We start from the raw sequence: 17726 nt of genomic DNA on the forward strand, positions 1-17726 counted from the left end.
AACCTCAAGTTTACCCACATAATCCTCCTCATGCTTATTTATTTAACCTGCCTGAGTTATTTTGTAGACTCTGTCACCCCTTCCAGCTCATTTTCTTTGAGGTTTTATATTTTTTTGGAGACATGACATGCTGTCCTGTCCTTTAATGTGCATTTTAAATAGCTGAAGGTCAGCATGAATTTTCTGGTTAGCCTGCCAAACTGGAAGTTGCTTCTTTGTTCCAGCTCTGTATCTTTCCCCCTTTGATTTTCTACCTGCTAAACTATTCACTCCAATTGGCAATTTATTATTTACTACATTTTCACAAGTGTATGGAAACACTACAGCTGTTACTTATCTAGCTGCTATATTAATAAACCTGATGAGATCTTTCAAACCTTTTTTAAAACCTTGTTGATGTTGTCTAATTAAATAAAGATTTTCTAAGCACTATGTAGTATTATATATTTCAATCTGGAATATAAAGATCTGTGGCTCACTGTTAGGACCACAAATTGTCTCGTATAGGGCTTCTTTTAAAGTTTTTGTCTCTTTAATTCACCAGTACTTTCTCTTTCTGAATAGCAATTAATTTTATTCCCCCATTCTTACTAAATCTTTGGCTCCCTGCATTTCACAGAATGTTTTCAAGGTCCCTGCTGTGAAACTAGATGAGAAAAATCTATTTCCTTGTATCACCATTATAATTTTTCTTGTCTAAAATTAAGCAAAAATGCTGGAAATACTCAGCAAGTCAGGCAGAATCTGTGGGAAAATATTCAATTTTATAGTTGAAGATTTCTGGTCAGAATTGGGAAGGAATAAAAAGTTTCTCTTGTCGTTGTTTCCAAGTGACAATCATTTACTTTTGCTGTATACTTTCATTTAACATGTAAGGAGAAATATTTAGATTTTTGTTGCTAATTTGCTTTCATATTTCATCTTCTCACTGAATTCCAAAAAAAATCTTTATTTCAGGTTTGCTAAACTTGGTAATATAAAAATACTCTTTGTCTCTATAGATCTTGGCTATTTTAAATAGCTACAAACAGATAATCTACCTATGTCGATTTCCCTCCTGACTCTTGTTTCTTCAAAGTAAATGAAGGGTGCTGACTTGAACTGAGAACTTTAAAAATACTGAAAATAATAAAATTAAGGGGAAAAGAAAATGTGGGAGTGAGAGGGAATTGGCATATGGATATTCCTGACAAGGTCACGATTTAATGCCCATTCCAAAATGCTCTAGACAAGCTGAAGGTTAACCACTTGAGAGACAGCCAAAATATACTGTATATTGTCCTCAATTACTTTTAGCTGCACTGCATTTATTTGTGAAGAATAGATGACCCATGCTGCAGATTTCCCTTAAAAAAATATTTTTCCCAATAGTTCTCATGTGCCATAAATTGTTGTTAAACATCGTGACATTGAACTCGAATGAGGAAAGTAACTAGAAGCATCTGTGCGGGATGATCAGCAGCCAAACGTGTATCAGTATTTGCCGACAAGACAGTTGTGGATTCATTTCCTTAGCTTCCTCTCAGTAGAATGTAAATTATCTCAATATTTTTATCACAGTGTTGCTCAGTGCCTGGAATAGTAGTACGGTCTGTTTGAGCCACAGCTCCTGAAGCACACAGAACAGCAAATTATTCCAGATTTGTAGGCTAGGTTCTGTTATTTCTCATCTTCTTTAGCACAGGAGGTGCTACAACAGCACATGAAATGTTACTGCACTTACTTGATTAGGGCTGCTGAAGGGTGACTTTTGTTCATTCATTCAGTGTAAGGCTCTGTAAAATTGCACATGTTAACTAACAGTGATTAACAATGGGAACTGCACATGAATTGGAAACCTTTTGCATTGTATTATAATAAAGTGGTGGTTCTCAGTGGGAACTGCTGCCGATGGTAGGCAGGTGACTCAGTCTGAACAATTGTGAAGAATGCCATATAGGCACACATCTTACTTCTCCACTACTGAATTGGATATTGTAGTGCACACCCAAAATAGAGCTGGAGCACTCACAGCATTCCGCTGTCTGAATAATTGATTATAAACTGGTCTATTATTGCATTTTAGAAGAATATAATGATGTAAAATGTGCTCTGATGGTGATTGTTATCATGGAGTGCTTGGCACACTACATGTGCAGACACATTATGACACTGAAACACAAGCTCCAAAGCTGTATTATGCACTCTCCGTGCTACAAGGTCATTACTGCAATGAACATCAATATTGCATCTTTAGTATATTTGCTTAACATATAACATATGCATATGCAATTGAATTTCTGGACCAATATTGTTTGTATTTCTGAAATTAGCTGCTTATTTTAAATGTGCCAGAAAGGATTACAGCTTATGGTGATCCTTGTATTTATAATAGATCATTACATATGTGAGATAGAAAACTAGTCTATTTAGGCACCCAGTGTTAATTGTACCGGGATATGCGTCTCTGTCTTCTAATGCATGTTCTCTCTCAAAAGAACTATGTATTTTATTAACACTTTCTATATTAGAATAGCAGACTGGGCTTGTCTTCTCTTAGAACAATCCATCCTCCCAAACACACGTGCCATCCCAGGAAATAATCTGTCAAACATATGTAATTCTCTGTACATTGTACGTGTCTAGGATAAGGAGAATTTAGTTGTAAATGATATTCCATGTGCCACCTTCCTGGTGACAAAAATAATTGGAGCAATAAGTATTTTGCAATAAAAGCCAACACAGTTTGCTTTGGAAACTGCTTATCATACCCGCATGGTAACCTTAAGTGATTTTCTTTCTGCAAAGTCACCCATTTCCCTTTGAAGACCAAACCCTTCCAATTTTTCAGTGTTTAAAAGTACTCTGTTTATTTTTCAAATTCTAAATTTGGTGTAAGTGTCACTGGAAGTTTGATCTAAAAGAGAAGTTTCAATGAAAGTCTTAATATGGAAAGCATTTGGATCAGTGGAAGTCAGTGAATTGAAAACCGAGATGCAGATATTGGAGCAATGTTTTGGGGTGGATTTGAAAGAGCAAAGAGGAAAAAATAGGGAAGTATGGAAGGGACATGCACAGAGGCAAGTGTATGTGGAATGGGAAGCAATGGGAACTGAAGGATGTTTCAGGAAAAGAAGAAGTGAAAGCTAGTGATAGCATCTTACATTTTAAGACATTAGGAATCAGCTAGAGGCCAAACGACTTGCTTCATATACTTGAAGGTGTTGTATGTTTAGTATTCAGTAGTGTAAGATTAAATACATCTTCCTGAGAAAACAGTGATGATGGTTCTAAAAAAGAAACTTATCCAACAATCTAAATGTTTTCACGTTATCAGTCTGAATATTTTTGTTGTTAGAGATGGTATTTACATAACTGAACTTCCAAAACTCTTTGGCTAGTGTGAAATTTGTCCTGTTCTACTTGCTGTAGCACTTCATGACTAGGAAGTGTATTATATTTTATGCATGTGGTAACATGAAAGGAGAACAAATATCTGAGATTAAGGCAACATTTACTTCTTTACATCTCCCAGGAAATGTTAATAGTTTTGGAAGCGTGAGTTTGGGATGATATGTGGTTGTGAGAAGGACAATAGAGCAGAAGGAAACTGAATCAAAGTTCAAAGAACGTTTATTATCAAAGTACATGTATGTCACCATATACGAGGGGTGATTAATACGTTCGTGGCCTAAGGTAGAAGGAGTCAATTTTAGAAAACTTAGCACATTTATTTTTCAACATAGTCCCCTCCTACATGTGCACACTTAGTCCAGCGGTCGTGGAGCATACGGTTCCCTTCTTTGTAGAAGTGGTCCACAGCAGGGGTGATTGATAGGTTCGTAGCCATAGGTTCGTAGCCTAAGGTAGAAGGAGATGAGTTATTTACTTCAAACTTTCTGCATTATCACTCAAAGAGTTGAACTGCACATGCATGTAATGAGAGCGTCTTGGACCTCCAGGTGGTCCACAGCAGGGGTGATTGATAGGTTTGTGGCCGTGGGTAGAAGGAGATGAGTTATACAGCTCTTGTTACATGCACGTGCAGTTCAACTCTTTGAGTGAAAACGCAGAAAGTTTGAAGTTAATAACTCATCTCCTTCTACATCAGGCCAGGAACTTATCAATCACCCCTCCTATTACCCTGAGATTCATTTTCTTGTAGGCATTTACAGTAAAAAAATAGAATCAATGATAAATCTCACACAAGACAAACAAATAATATACAAAATACAACAAACTGTGCAAATCCGAAAATAATAAAACAAACAAAATAATAATAATAAATACATAAATAAACAATAAATATTGAGAAGATGAAGAGTCCTTGAAAGTGAGTCCATAATGGTGGGAATAGTTCGGGGATGGGGTGAGTGAAATTGAATAAAGTTATCCCTTCTGGGTCAAGAGCCTGATGGTTGAGGGATATTAACTGCTCCTGAGTCTGCTGGTGTGAGTTCTGAGGCTCCTGTACCTTCTTCCTGATGGCAGCAGCAAGAAGAGAGCATGGCCTGGATGGTGGGGGTTCTTGATGAAGGATGCAGTTTTCTTGCAACAGTGCTCTTTGTAGTTGTGCTCATTTGTGGGGAGGGCTTTACCCATGATGGACTGGGCTATATCGACTACTGTTTTTTGGGCTTTTCCTTTCAAAGGCATTGATGTTTCCATACCCGGCAGTGATGAGACCAGTCATTATTCTCAGCACATTAAAAATAACATTAGAGAGAAGGGAAACCTTTCCTGTTCATTAATAAAAATATCCATGTTGTGTGGATCATTAGAAGAATTTCATCATGGTGAATGTCACATCTCCCAAAAGTACACAAGTTCTTCCTGTTGAGGAAAGCCAAGTTGCTGGATACTTCCAACTGCTGGCATTGCTCAGAGGCAAAGATCACATTCTATATCCTTGGAGATGCATACTAATGTGCTGTCTAATATCAGTTGGTGAGCACACATAAAATGATCCAGGACTGTGGTGGAAATTGTCATAGGTGTCCTAACTAGGATCCACATGCTGTACATGTCAAATAGGTTCCCAACCTAACTAATCAAAGACAGCAGCCGTTGCTGGAGGAAGAAGAGCAGGGAGCCCAGAGCCCGAGGGGCATGCTTTGGAGACAGGAGAGAAGCAGGTGTAGGAGGAAAATAGCGCCCATCAGAAGGATGTGTTTGCTCAACACCCACAGCCTCATCATCCAGCTGAGTGAATTAGGTTGCCTGCATGGGATATAAGGAACTCCCTAATAGAGAGATTGTTTTCATAACAGAGAGAAAATTTTCATTTTTTCAAACTTCTGGTCATGCCTCCTCCCCTTTCACCATTCCCCATTCCCCTTTCTCCTTTCCCTCTCTCACCTTATCTCCTTACCAGTCCATCCCTCTGGTGCTTCTCCCCCTTTCCTTTCTTCCATGGCTTTTTGTCCTCTCCTATCAGATTTCCCCTTCTCCAGCTGTGTATCTCATTCACCAATCAACTTCCCAGCACTTTACTTCACCCCTCCCAGTTTCACCTATCACTTTGTGTTTCTTCCTCCCCTCCCCCCACGTTCTAACTCTGACTCCTCATCTTTTTTTTCTCTCGAGTCCTGATGAAGAGTCTCGGCCTGAAACATCAACTATACCCAGCGCTGCCTGGCCTGCTGAGTTCCTCCAGCATTTTATGCATGCTGCCTGACCATTTTCATAAGGAGTCTGCAAAATAAAATTCACCATTGCAAACCATGTGATCCTTTCCTTATCATCGTTAACCACCGCATAGTTGTCCAGCCAGTCAGACAGGAGTGTCCACAAAGTGGGTATTTTCCTGTGTTGGTCCATGAATAACTTGTGAATGAGTTCCTACTCCAATTACTTAAAGGCATGCTACAACATCTCTATATTTCTTACTGTGTGATCTCTACCTAAAATAGTTCTTCTTTGAGGATCACATCTCTGCAGATATAAACAGGGGTCTGCAGACACGGTTGACATGCTGTATGAAATCACAAAGTGTCTTTTACTTCTGCTCCAGTGGGTGGGGGTGATCAATCCAGGAGGTGGCCTGTAGCCATCTCTGCCCGGATCTTCCTGTAGCTTACCTTCTGGAGCTATTGTTTGTTACTGCATTCAATTAAGTACAGTCATCCTCACGAGGTGACTCGAGATTATAATAAACTGAAACTTTGAACATTTCAGATTACAATAAATTCACCTGAATAAAAACCCTGTTTACATTTAATTACTGATGGTTCAGATCCAGTGTTCATTTTGGTGAATGATGATGTAATGTGTTTTCCATTAACATTACTTACACTGTCCTAAATTCTTTTCTATTTACCAACTCGTATCCACAACATTCAGAGTTTTAATCCTGATGCACTTTAGATGGCTTTATTCCAAGAAGCAGTAAATAATGAAGCTCTTATCAAACATGTCCTTAGGTTACTCTTATATTTGCCTAAATGAACTTCTACTGGTCATGAGGGAAATGTTAAGAATTTTTGCATTACCGCTTGCCTGATTAGTTTTTGCATCAAAGGTCTTTGTAATACCAGTTAAAATGGCAATGCATTGAATCTTAAAACTATTCTAGTGTGCAGTGGCTGGAAACATAGAACACAGAACATTGAAGTGGAATACAGGCCCTTTGGCCCATGATGTTGTACCAATAGTCCTCCATTTTTCTATCATCCATATGCCTACTTAAGAGTTTCTAAATGTCCCTTCCTCTACCACCACCCCCAGCAAGGTGTTCCATGCACCCACTACTCTCTGTATAAAAAGCTTACCTCTGACGTCCCCTCTATGCTTTCCTCCAGTCACCTTAAAATTATGCCCCTTCATATTAGCCATTTCCACCCTGGGAAAAAGCCTCTGGCTGTCCACTTGATCTATGTCTCTTATCATCTTGTCACCATTATCAAGTCAATTCTGCAAACAGAGTCAGACACAAGGAGGAAGCTAGGATTAAAATTGTGGACTTCACAAATCAGAATCAAATTTAATATCCTCAACGTTTAAAGTTGTTAACTTTATGGCAGCAGTACAGTGAAATATATGATAAAAAAAAAGAGTAAAAACGGAGTTACATTACATATACATATATATATTCAATAGTTAAAATAAAATAAGCAGTACAAAAAAACAGAAATAAAAAAGTAGTGAGGTAGTGTTCATGGGTTCAATGTCCATTTAGAAATCAGATGGTAGAGGGAAAGAAGCTGTTCTTGAATTGCTGAGGGTGTGTCTTCAGGCTTTGATACCTCCCTCCTGTCAGTGTAAAGGGGGGCATATCCTGAGTGGTGGAGATCTTTAATTGCCTTCCTAAGGTATCACTCCTTGGATACTACGGGGGCTGGTACCCATGATGGAGATGACTAATTTTATAAGTTTCTACAACTGCACCCCCACCGCCCCCCCCCCTTACCAGCCAATGATGTAGCCAGACAGAATACTCTCCATGGCACATTTGTAGAAGTTCTCAAGTGTTTTAGTTGAGAAACCAAATCTCAAACTCCCAGTGGAATACAGCTGCTATCTTGACCTCTTTGTAGCTGCATCAATATATATATTGTGTCGAGGTTAGGTCCTCAGAGATATTGACACCAAGGAACTTGACATTTAGGTTAGATTATTAGATTAGATTATGAGGACACTCAGTCCTCGTTTATTGTCATTTAGAAATGCATGCATTAAAAAATAATACAATGTTCCTCCAGTATGATATCACAGAAACACAAGACAGACCAAGACTAAAACTGACAAAAACCATATGATTATAACATATCGTTACAACAGTGCAAAGCAATACCGTAATTTGATAAGAGCAGACCATGGGCACGGTAAAAAAAAGTCTCAAAGTCCCCATAGCCCCAACATCTCATGCAGACAGTTGAAGGGAGAAACTCTCCCTGCCATGAGCTTCCAGCACCACAAACTTGCCGATGCAGCATCCTGGAAGCACCCGACCACAGTCCAACTCTGAGTCCGTCTGAAAACTTCGATCCTCCGACCAGCCCTCCGACACCGAGCACCGAGCACCATCTCTGCCGAGCGCTTCGACCCCGGCCCCGGCAACAGGCAATAGGCAATAGGCAATAGGCAAAGCCGGGGATTTGGAGCCTTCCCCTCCGGAGATTCTCGATCGCACAGTAGCAGCGGCAGCGAAGTAGGCATTTCAGAAGTTTCACCAGATGTTCCTCCGTGCTCTCACATCTGCCTCCAACAAATCAGAATTGTGCACGGTGTCCTACTTGACAGATAACAGATATTCATCACCGGAGAGGCCGCGCGCGGTGCGTCACACCGCCTTCTTCTCCTCCCGCCAGTTCACTCTTCACTCTCTCCACTTCTGATCCCTCTGTGAGGATTGGTTTGTGTTCCCTTGTCTTACTCTTGCTGGTCTTGCTGAAGGTTGTTGCTGCGACACCACTCCACTAACTCGTATATCTTGCTTTGTATGCCCTGTCATCACCATCTACGATTCTGCCAACAATTCCATCATCAGCAAATTTATAGATGCCATTTGAGCTGTGCCTAACCACACAGTCATTCAGGTAGAGAGGGTAGAGCAGTGTGCTAAGCACACATCCCTGAGGTGCGCCAGTGCTGACTGTCAGCGAGGTGGAGATGTTATTTCCAATCCACACTGATAGTGGTCTTCCAGTTAGGAAGTCAGGGATCCAGTTGCAGAGGGAGGTACAGGAGCCTAGGTTCTGTTGGCTGCAAATTTCCAATTCTCTGTTAAAATTGAATCAAATAGTATAGAAAAATAAGGTACTGTAAGAGCTAATTTCAAAGCAAACCTAAGATAAGGACGAGTGGGGATCTCATTGAAACCTTTCAAATGTTGAAAGGCCTAGGTAGGGTAGATGTGGAAAGGATGTTTCCCATCATGGGAGAGTCTAGGACAAGAGGGTACAGCCTCAGGATAGAGGGGCACCCTTTCAGAACAGAGATGCAGAGAAATTTCTTCAGCCCAAGGGTAGTGAAGTTGTGGAATTTGTTGCCACATGCAGCTGTGGAGGCCAGGTCATTGGGTGTGTTTAAGGCAGAGATTGATAGGTTCTTGACTGGACATGGCATTAAAGGTTATGGGAAGAAGGCCGGGAACTGGGGTTGAGAAGGAGATAAAAAAAGGATCAGCCATGATTGAATAGTGGAAGAGGCTCGATGGGCCAGATGGCCTGATTCTGCTCATATATCTTATGGTCTTATAAATTTGCAATGTAACCTTAGTCCTTCCAGCACCATGATCAAAATCAACTGAATCCCTGAGGAAGATCACATAAATATTAGCACAAATTATATTCTGCACACATTGGTACATTTCTTTGCACTGATTAAAAAAATTAGAAGAAAGTCATGCCTAGAAGATTGGCTGCACCCCACAATAAATTAATTACCTGTCATTGAGAAGTCATCCATAAAGGTAATCATCCTGAAACATTCACCTGTGCAGCGCTGGAAAACTGCATTAAACTATTTTGCATCTTATTTTATCTTATTATTCGCCTGATATGTTCAGTCTTTGCATCAAAGTTCTTTGTAATATGGGGTAAGGCTGCAGTAATGGAGTCCTAAAGCTATTCTAGTGTGCAGTGGCTGGAAGCAGAGCAGGACACAAGGAGAAAGCCAGTACTACAATTGCAGATTTCAGAAATCAGGTTGTTAGTTTCCGATCCTCAATCACAATTTATTTTCCATAAAAATTAATGTAATTGAATATAAAAGCATGGAACAATAATGCACTGTAAGATCTAATTTTGAAGCACAACTAAAATACAATTTTTGCATTATTACTTGCCTGACAGGAGTTTCTGAGAGAGTTGACACAAATCTTTAATACAGTACATTATCCTTTTGAGACCAGATTTTCTTGTGCCTCTCTGCTGTTTCACTGGCACCCAACCTGCCAAGTAAGTGTAATGCCCAAGCTTCACTTTCAATTTCAACTATATTGGACTAAGTAAAGACCGGAGCTGTTCTCTCAAAAAAAACTTGTTTTTACTAATGCTGAAGACTCCTCAGCAGTTTTATTTCAATGGTCAGACACATTTCAGCTTCTGCACATTCTTAGCAGAATGTGCACAAATCTCTGAAAACAAACTTCTTGAAAAGTGTCTCAAACTGGAGTCCTAATCACCAGACGATGTGATTTCAATGAGTTCCTTTTAAAATTTTAGAGGCTCGAAATGCCAGAAAAAATCCTGCAGCTTGATAATTTCATCAGGTGAGAAATTAGTTAAAACAAAACAGAAGAAAGGCTTCTAACAAAAAGGAGTTCCGTTTAGAAACCTGGGATTAGTGATATACCACAGGGGACCCTTAACTATATGCAACATGCATTAACAGCTTGTATAGGAATGTTGGGTATATGATTACTAAGTTTCTAGATGACACACACAGACATCCCACCTCTCCCCGAAGTTCCGGGAGTCTCCCGCATATTAGTAGTGGCTCCCTGATGCCCACAAATTATATACAATATCACGGAAATCAATTTTTTTGAGAGAGTGAAAGAGAGAGAGAGAGAGAGAGCAAGCGCGCGCCATGACAGAGTGTTCCAAAAACATACGTCACCCCAGACTACACTGAAGTGTACCCCTGCCTAATAGGGGTCAAAAATAATGACAGTGTTGCTCGCTGCACTGTTTGCAACAGTGACTTTTCTATTGCCCATGGTGGGTTAAGACTGTAAAAGACATGTTGATGTGAGACTAACAGGTGTCATTCGTTCATTAGCATAGCCAATGTTACTTAAGCTACCTGGCTAGCTGCTAAGGAGCTACTGTATTGCAGACATTCCACCTCTCCCGGAAGTTTCGGGAGTCTCCCGCAAATTGATGGTGCTACCTCCCTGAAATGAGGAGTATAATCTTCAATTACAGGGAGATATTGATCAGCTGCTAAAATAAACAAATAAAGGCAGATGAAATTTAATTCCAATAAGTGTGAAGCACTCTGTGGAAAACTAATAATTGTAGAACACACACAATGAATGTCTGGCTCCTAATGGAATATTGAGGAACAGAGGGCCCCTGATGTACAAGGTGACAACACAGAAGGTAAGTTGATGAGGAAGGCATGTGGGATACTAGCCTTAATTATCTTGGATGTAAAATATAAGAACAAGGAGGTTATGGTACAAATTTATAAAACATTAGGTCACAGCTGAAGTACTGTGTGCAGTGCTGTTTATCCAGTTTAACTTTCAAGGTTTCTTCCAGGAGCAATATTTATGTTGGTTGCTGTCATTCATATCTGTGAGCTCTATGGGTCCCGGTATTGTTCTCAAAGTCAAAATTAAGATCATTCTCACTCAAAAATCAAGTTTTAAGACCATCAGGGTACAGTACCTCTATTGATAAATGTTCAATATGACAACTTGCTGCTGCATTGCAGAAATCAAAAGCAGGGTCTCGGCCCTAAACGTCGACTCTTTATTTTTCTCCATAGATGCTGCCTGATCTGCTGAGTTCCTCCAGAATTTTGTGTGTGTTAGTCAAAAGAAGCCCAGCGAAGGTACCTTTGGATTTTTGTTTACTGTCACCTCAGCATTGAGAACTGGCACTAAGAAATACCTAAATGTGGATATCCAAAGGGGGCACTCACTCTCACCCTTCAGTGGTTGGGAACTATTGGATAAAGTCCTGAAGGACAAGATTAACCTGTGCTTGAAAGACAGGGGTTGATCAAGGATAGTCAGTATGGCTTTGTTGGAGGGAATTTGTTGATAAAGGCTGTTCAGTTGACAGCATCCACATGGAGTAAGAACTTTAACAAGATTCCTCATGGGACACTAGTCTAAAAGGTTAGAAGCCACTGATCCACAGAGTTTGGAAATCAGATCTTAAACTTGCCAAATTGGATTCATGAAAGTTGTTTGAGGTTACAATAAACTGAGAAAGTGGGCAAGGGAATAGCAGATGGAACTTAATTCAGGCAAGTGCAATGATGCAATTTAGAAAATTAAATCAGGGCACGATATATACTGTGAATGACAGGGCTCGGGTGGAGAGGGGGATGTATTGTAGAACCGAGGGGGATAAATATATCATTCTTTGAAAGTGGCAACATGGGTAGACAAAGTGGTGAAGAAGGGCCCGGCATACGTGCCTCCATTGGCTAGGGTCTGAGGAGAGGAGTTAGGACATAATGTTACAGTTGTGCAAGATGCTGGTTTGGCCCTACTTGGAGCTCTATGTGCAGTTCTGGTTATTACACTTGAGGAAAGGGACAATTAAGCTCGAGAAGGTACAGAAGAGATTCACAAGGATTTTGCCTTGATTGTAGGGCTTCAGATATATTAGGAGAGATCAGGCAGGCTGGGTTTGTTCCTACTGAAATAAAGGAAGCTAAAGGGCGAAATGATAGAAAATTGTAACAGACATAAGATGGGGTAGATAACCCGAGATTGTTTCCCATGGCAGGGGTATCTAAAACTACTGTCACAATGGCGGGGGCATTGGGAGCAAGGGTGGACCCAAATGCAAGACACATCTTGTGAGGTTACTTAGATTTAGTTTATTGTTCGATACCAGGAGAGCAAGGCAGGAGCAGGAGTAGCAAACTGGACAAGGACTCAGGACTACGACTAGGCTGGGACCAAGGGTCTGGGCTTGGACTCGGAATCGGCTCCCAGAACTAGAGAAGACATGAAGAGGCTAGGGTATGGACTCTGAGCCAGAGACTGGGCAAGGACCCAGTACCTGGGTCTTGCCTCGGGCTTGGACCCCAGAGCCAGGCATGGACATGACATGGGCTAGGGAGAGGAGGAACATGGAAAACAGAGCCTCGGTCTCGGGAGAGCAGGTACATGGAACCATGGACACATACACAGAACACAGAGTTGGGACCCCTACTTGGGTACAGGACATAGGGCCGGGACTCACACACAGAACAGAGAGCCGGGACCCCTCCTTGGGTACAGGACATAGGGCCGGGACTCATGACCCTCCGCGGGGCAACAGCAAGATGGCCTGACTTACCCCATGGAGGCGAGGACAAGACAAGACAAGACACGACTCCCCGCGGGGCAACGACAAGACGGCCTGACTTACCCCACGGAGGCGAGGACAGGACAAGACAAGACACGACTCCCCCCGGGGCAATGGCAAGATGGCCTGACTTACCCCACGGAGGCGAGGACAAGACAAGACAAGACACGACTCCCCGCGGGGCAATGGCAAGACGGCCTGACTTACCCCACGGAGGCGAGGACAGGACAAGACAAGACACGACACCCCGCGGGGCAATGGCAAGACGGCCTGACTTACCCCACGGAGGCGAGGACAAGACAAGACAAGACCAACACGAATGGACACCAGACAGTACCTATCTAGCTCCGGTGATGGAACTAGACTGAAATGCAGGTGGGGGCTGCAGACGAGGGCTAGAGGCGAGAGGGGCAGAGAAGTGATTCAGTCAAGGGGGTAGGACAGGAATCACAGACTGCCAGGGCCAGGACTAGACTCGGAACTGGAAGCCGTCAGGGCCAGGACTTGACCTGGTACTTGGATGCCGCCAGGGCCAGGACTTGACGTGGTACTTGGACGCCGCCGGGGCCAGGACTTGACGTGGTACTTGGACGCCGTCGGGGCCAGGACTTGACCTGGTACTTGGACGCCGCCAGGGCCAGGACTTGACCTGGTACTTGGACGCCGCCAGGGCCAGGACTTGACGTGGTACTTGGACGCCGTCGGGGCCAGGACTTGACCTGGTACTTGGACGCTGCCAGGGCCAGGACTTGACGTGGAACTTGGACGCCGCCGGGGCCAGGACTTGGACGTGGAACTTGGACGCCGCCGGGGCCAGGACTTGGACGTGGAACTTGGACGCCGCTGGGGCCAGGACTTGGATGTGGTACTTGGACGCCGCCAGAGCCAGGACTTGACGTGGTACTTGGACGCCGCCAGGGCCAGGACTTGGACGCCGCCGGGGCCAGGACTTGGACGTGGAACTTGGTCGCTGCCAGAGCCAGGACTTCAACGTGATACTTGGATGCCGCCGGAGCCAGGACGTGGTGCTTGGGACCTCTAGGTAGTTCCGAGCTCTCGACTCGGCCCGGGAACAGTAGACAGCGGCTCTTGATTCTCTCCGGCAGGTTAACTGACGGACCCACCTTGAAGAGGAAACTTTGCAGGCTAGCTTCGGCGAGGTAACTGAACAAGGTTGCTCCGGTGAGGAAAGGCGAATTACTGGCACTCGCTTCGGGCGGAGACAAGGTTTGCTCCGGCTTGATGACATTGGCACGCTGTGACTTTGCAGACTTTGCAGACGCTCCCGCACCGAATGGCTGAAAGCCGGAGACTATAAACTACCGGTTCAGCCGAGTGTTAATTGCCTCTAATCACCAAAGTCGAGGGACACGGGAAAACGGGAAACCATCCGGGTCATAATATAAACAAGCTAAATTTAAAGGGACCCTGATCCGGACCATGACAACTACAGGGCACAGGTTTAAGATGAGAGGAAGAAGGTTTAAAGGGGATCAGAAGGATAAATGTTTCCATACAAAGAATAGTTTGTATTTGGAATGAGCTGCACGAGAACTTGGTAGAGACAGGAATATTAACAATATTTAACAGGCATCTTAACAAGTACTTGAATGAGCATGTTATAAAGGGATATGGAGTTACTGCAGGCAAGTGGGATTGGTTCAGATAGGCATAATGGTTGGCATGGATGAGTTGAGCCTAAGAGCTTATTTCTATGCTGTACAACTCCATGACTCTAAATTTTGTGGTCACTTCAGAAATTTAAGATTGCAGCTCCACATCAGTTCAGGACACCAGTGAAAGCGAGTTTCTAGACTGTTATCTCTGTTTTTTCTTTCCATTGGTTCTGCATGGCCTAACTTCATTTATCCAGCAGGGCTCTGAGAAGGCTAATTTTACTATTGCAATGAAACTGGCAAAGAGTTATATAATTTTTAAGCTTGATTTATATCATTGTCATAATGAGTTGATACTTATCAATAATCATTTTTGTGATAAGCATCTTCACATCTATATTGATTAAGCTGTATCAAATTACTAAGGCACTAATCTTAAATATAATAATATGAAAATTTTAAAAAATTATACAGCGTGCCTTTCCATTGTATGTTTAAATGACTGGTATATTTAAATGAGCTTGAGGAAAATTTAATATATTTCTAAAAACCGAGAAGTTTGTTTTCAACTAACCAACTAAGCACAAAGTAATGACTCAACATCCATGTTGTAATATTTTCCTGTGCTGTAGCACTGATTACACACTTCAGAAATATGCAATTGACTTTAAAGTTCTTTACGACAACCTGAAGAAGTAAAGAATACTGTATAAAGTATGTCGAAAGATATTTTTAAAAATGGGTCTCATCCTTACCTCTCGCTAAGTCAAAACTACGAAATTTAACATGAGCAGTAGGTGAAAAACTTTTGTATAGCTCTACTAGGAATAAAAATTTGTTGCTGCAAGTTTCCATCAAATGTTGTTGCATTTTTTAACTGACCTACTTTTTAACTTTGCCAGCAGCAAAATAATGTTTGGAACGACTGGAGGGGCTTGGGTTCCCAAGAGGATTTGGAAACATCCAGATAGTTATTCTTACTGATTAATAAAGTCACAGGCTGCACTTCTGTGAAAGGTGTAGCTTTTATAAGGCAGTGACTTTCTTTTCATATGACAAACTAATTACTGAAATAGTATTTTGTTGTGAATTTTGTTTTTAATGAAAATGCCAAGTACTGCATTGGAAGATAAGTACTCTCTTATCTCTAGGAACTTGATTTATCCATGCATATTTTATCATTTTTCATTTGCGTTTCTGAGTAATTTTGGTTTAGTCAATAGAATTGTGGTTATGAAAAATAGTGTTGAATGCAGTTTGCTTTATTTCTGCAATGCTATGGGAAAAGGAAAAGCTTTAATTTCACGTTGCTAAATAGGTATACATGTCATAGAAGTTTATAGGGAAGTTCTCGTAATTTGCACTTGCAAATTAAACAAGAGACTGTAATTTTCTGGATCAGTATAAATCAAAGTATAAGTAGAAATTTACAGCATAATCGGTGCGATTGGCCTGACTTGTTTGTGTGTGTGCTTGTGTGGAAATTACAATCTGTCAAAACAAGTACAAATGAATCCAAACAATTCTCTCCTAATAAAACCACAACATTTATATCACATTCATTTTATAGTTCCTTTTTCTTAAACAAAAATTAAAGTGTAAAACCTAAGATTAGGTATAGCAACTTTCCATGGAAGATTTTGAATTTTATTGCAATAATTTTTGATGCCAAATAAAAAGTTTTAGATCTGTAGTAAGGGCGGTGCAAATTACGGTAATTTGGTTTTGTAAATTTTTCAGAAACATTTTGTAAAACAGTATAAATTGTGGCATTTTTTTCCTTCTAGAATTTTCTGTTTAAATCTACTGCTAAGAATCATAACTATAGGAAACCTGTGTAAGCTACTCTTTTTAATTGGGGTGAGATGCGGAAAATTTTGGTAGAAATTACATTGAATTGGTGTTCAGAACTTCATGATCCTAACAACTACCTCGTGCTAAAATCTAATTTTATTAATAACTACCTGATCAATCTAGCTCAATCAACTATTAAGTAATGGAAAGAGTCAGTGACAGTATTATCAAGCAGCACCCACTCACAAGTGCCTGCATACTGAGTCTAGTTTGAGTCTTAACTGGGCATCTTAGCTCCACTGCAGCCTTAGTTCATGAGTAAAAGATGTGAATAAGGAAGGTGAGTAGAAATAACAGCAGAAGTTGATAGAGTGTAATATCAAGGACCCTTGTCAAAACTGAAGTCCTCTGACATTAATGGAAAATACTCCTAATGACTAGAATCAAAGTAAAGTTACTATCAAAACCCATAAACATCACCATATACAACCCTGAGATTTATTTCCTTGCAGACATACTTAGTAAATCCAATAACCATAATAGAATCAATGAAACACTGCACCAACAGGACAGACAATCAGTGTACAGTAGACAACAAACTGTGTAAATGCAAAAAGAAAGGGGAAAGTAAATACTAAATAAATAAATAAACACACACACACACACACACACACATATATATATGTCGAGAACATGAGACGAAGAGTCCTTGAAAGTGAGTCCATAGGTTTTGGGAACAGTTCAGTGATAGGGCAAGTGAAGTTGAGTGAAGTTATCCCCTTTGGTTCTAGGAGTAATAATTGTCCTGAACACGGTGGTGTGAGTCCTGAGGCTCCTGAACCTTCTTCTTGATGGCGTCAGTGAGAAGAGAGCATGGCTTGTTTGGTGAGGGTGCTAGATGATGTATGCTGCTTTCCTGTGACAGAGCTTCATGTAGATGTGCTCACTGATGGGAGGGCTTTACCCATAGTGGATTGGGCCATGTCCACTACTTTTTGTAGGCTTTACCCATGATGATTTTGGTTGTTGGAGGTTAGCCTGCCCAGCTCAGAACTTCATTGCAAGAGTTCTCAGGGTAGTGTCTTATGACCTATCATCTTCAGCTTGCTTCATTAATGTTTTTCTTCTGAAATAATGTCAAATGTGGGTGTGTACATTGTGATTACAGAAGGTTTACAATTCCTCAGAAAATGAGGCAGTCCCTGTAGGTGATGAAACCTGGATAGCGATTTGGTAAGTGCCAAAGCAGTTAGGAGTAGACAATAAATTCTGGCATTGACAATGATGCCCACGTCCTTACTGGAATGAATAAAATAAATGCTACTCTGAGAAGGGAGGTGACATTGGCCACCTGCTG

General features: G+C 41.3%; 1 protein-coding gene across 2 annotated transcripts in view; it reads left to right on the forward strand.

Annotated features, from left to right (window-relative positions):
* Nucleotides 1–17726, forward strand: part of LOC134349013 (neuronal PAS domain-containing protein 2-like) — a 114624-nt gene that overhangs the window by 27179 nt on the left and 69719 nt on the right. The window contains exon 2 of one of the 2 annotated variants that reach the window (XM_063052854.1): nucleotides 11419–11484. The exons of the other annotated variant lie outside the window; for it this stretch is intronic. The gene's annotated coding sequence lies outside the window, so the exon portion shown is untranslated. The remainder of the gene's footprint in view (nucleotides 1–11418; nucleotides 11485–17726) is intronic. 2 annotated transcript variants of the gene reach the window in all.

The sequence above is a fragment of the Mobula hypostoma genome, chromosome 7 (genome assembly GCF_963921235.1).
Source record: "Mobula hypostoma chromosome 7, sMobHyp1.1, whole genome shotgun sequence".
In the NCBI taxonomy this organism is placed as follows: domain Eukaryota; kingdom Metazoa; phylum Chordata; class Chondrichthyes; order Myliobatiformes; family Myliobatidae; genus Mobula; species Mobula hypostoma.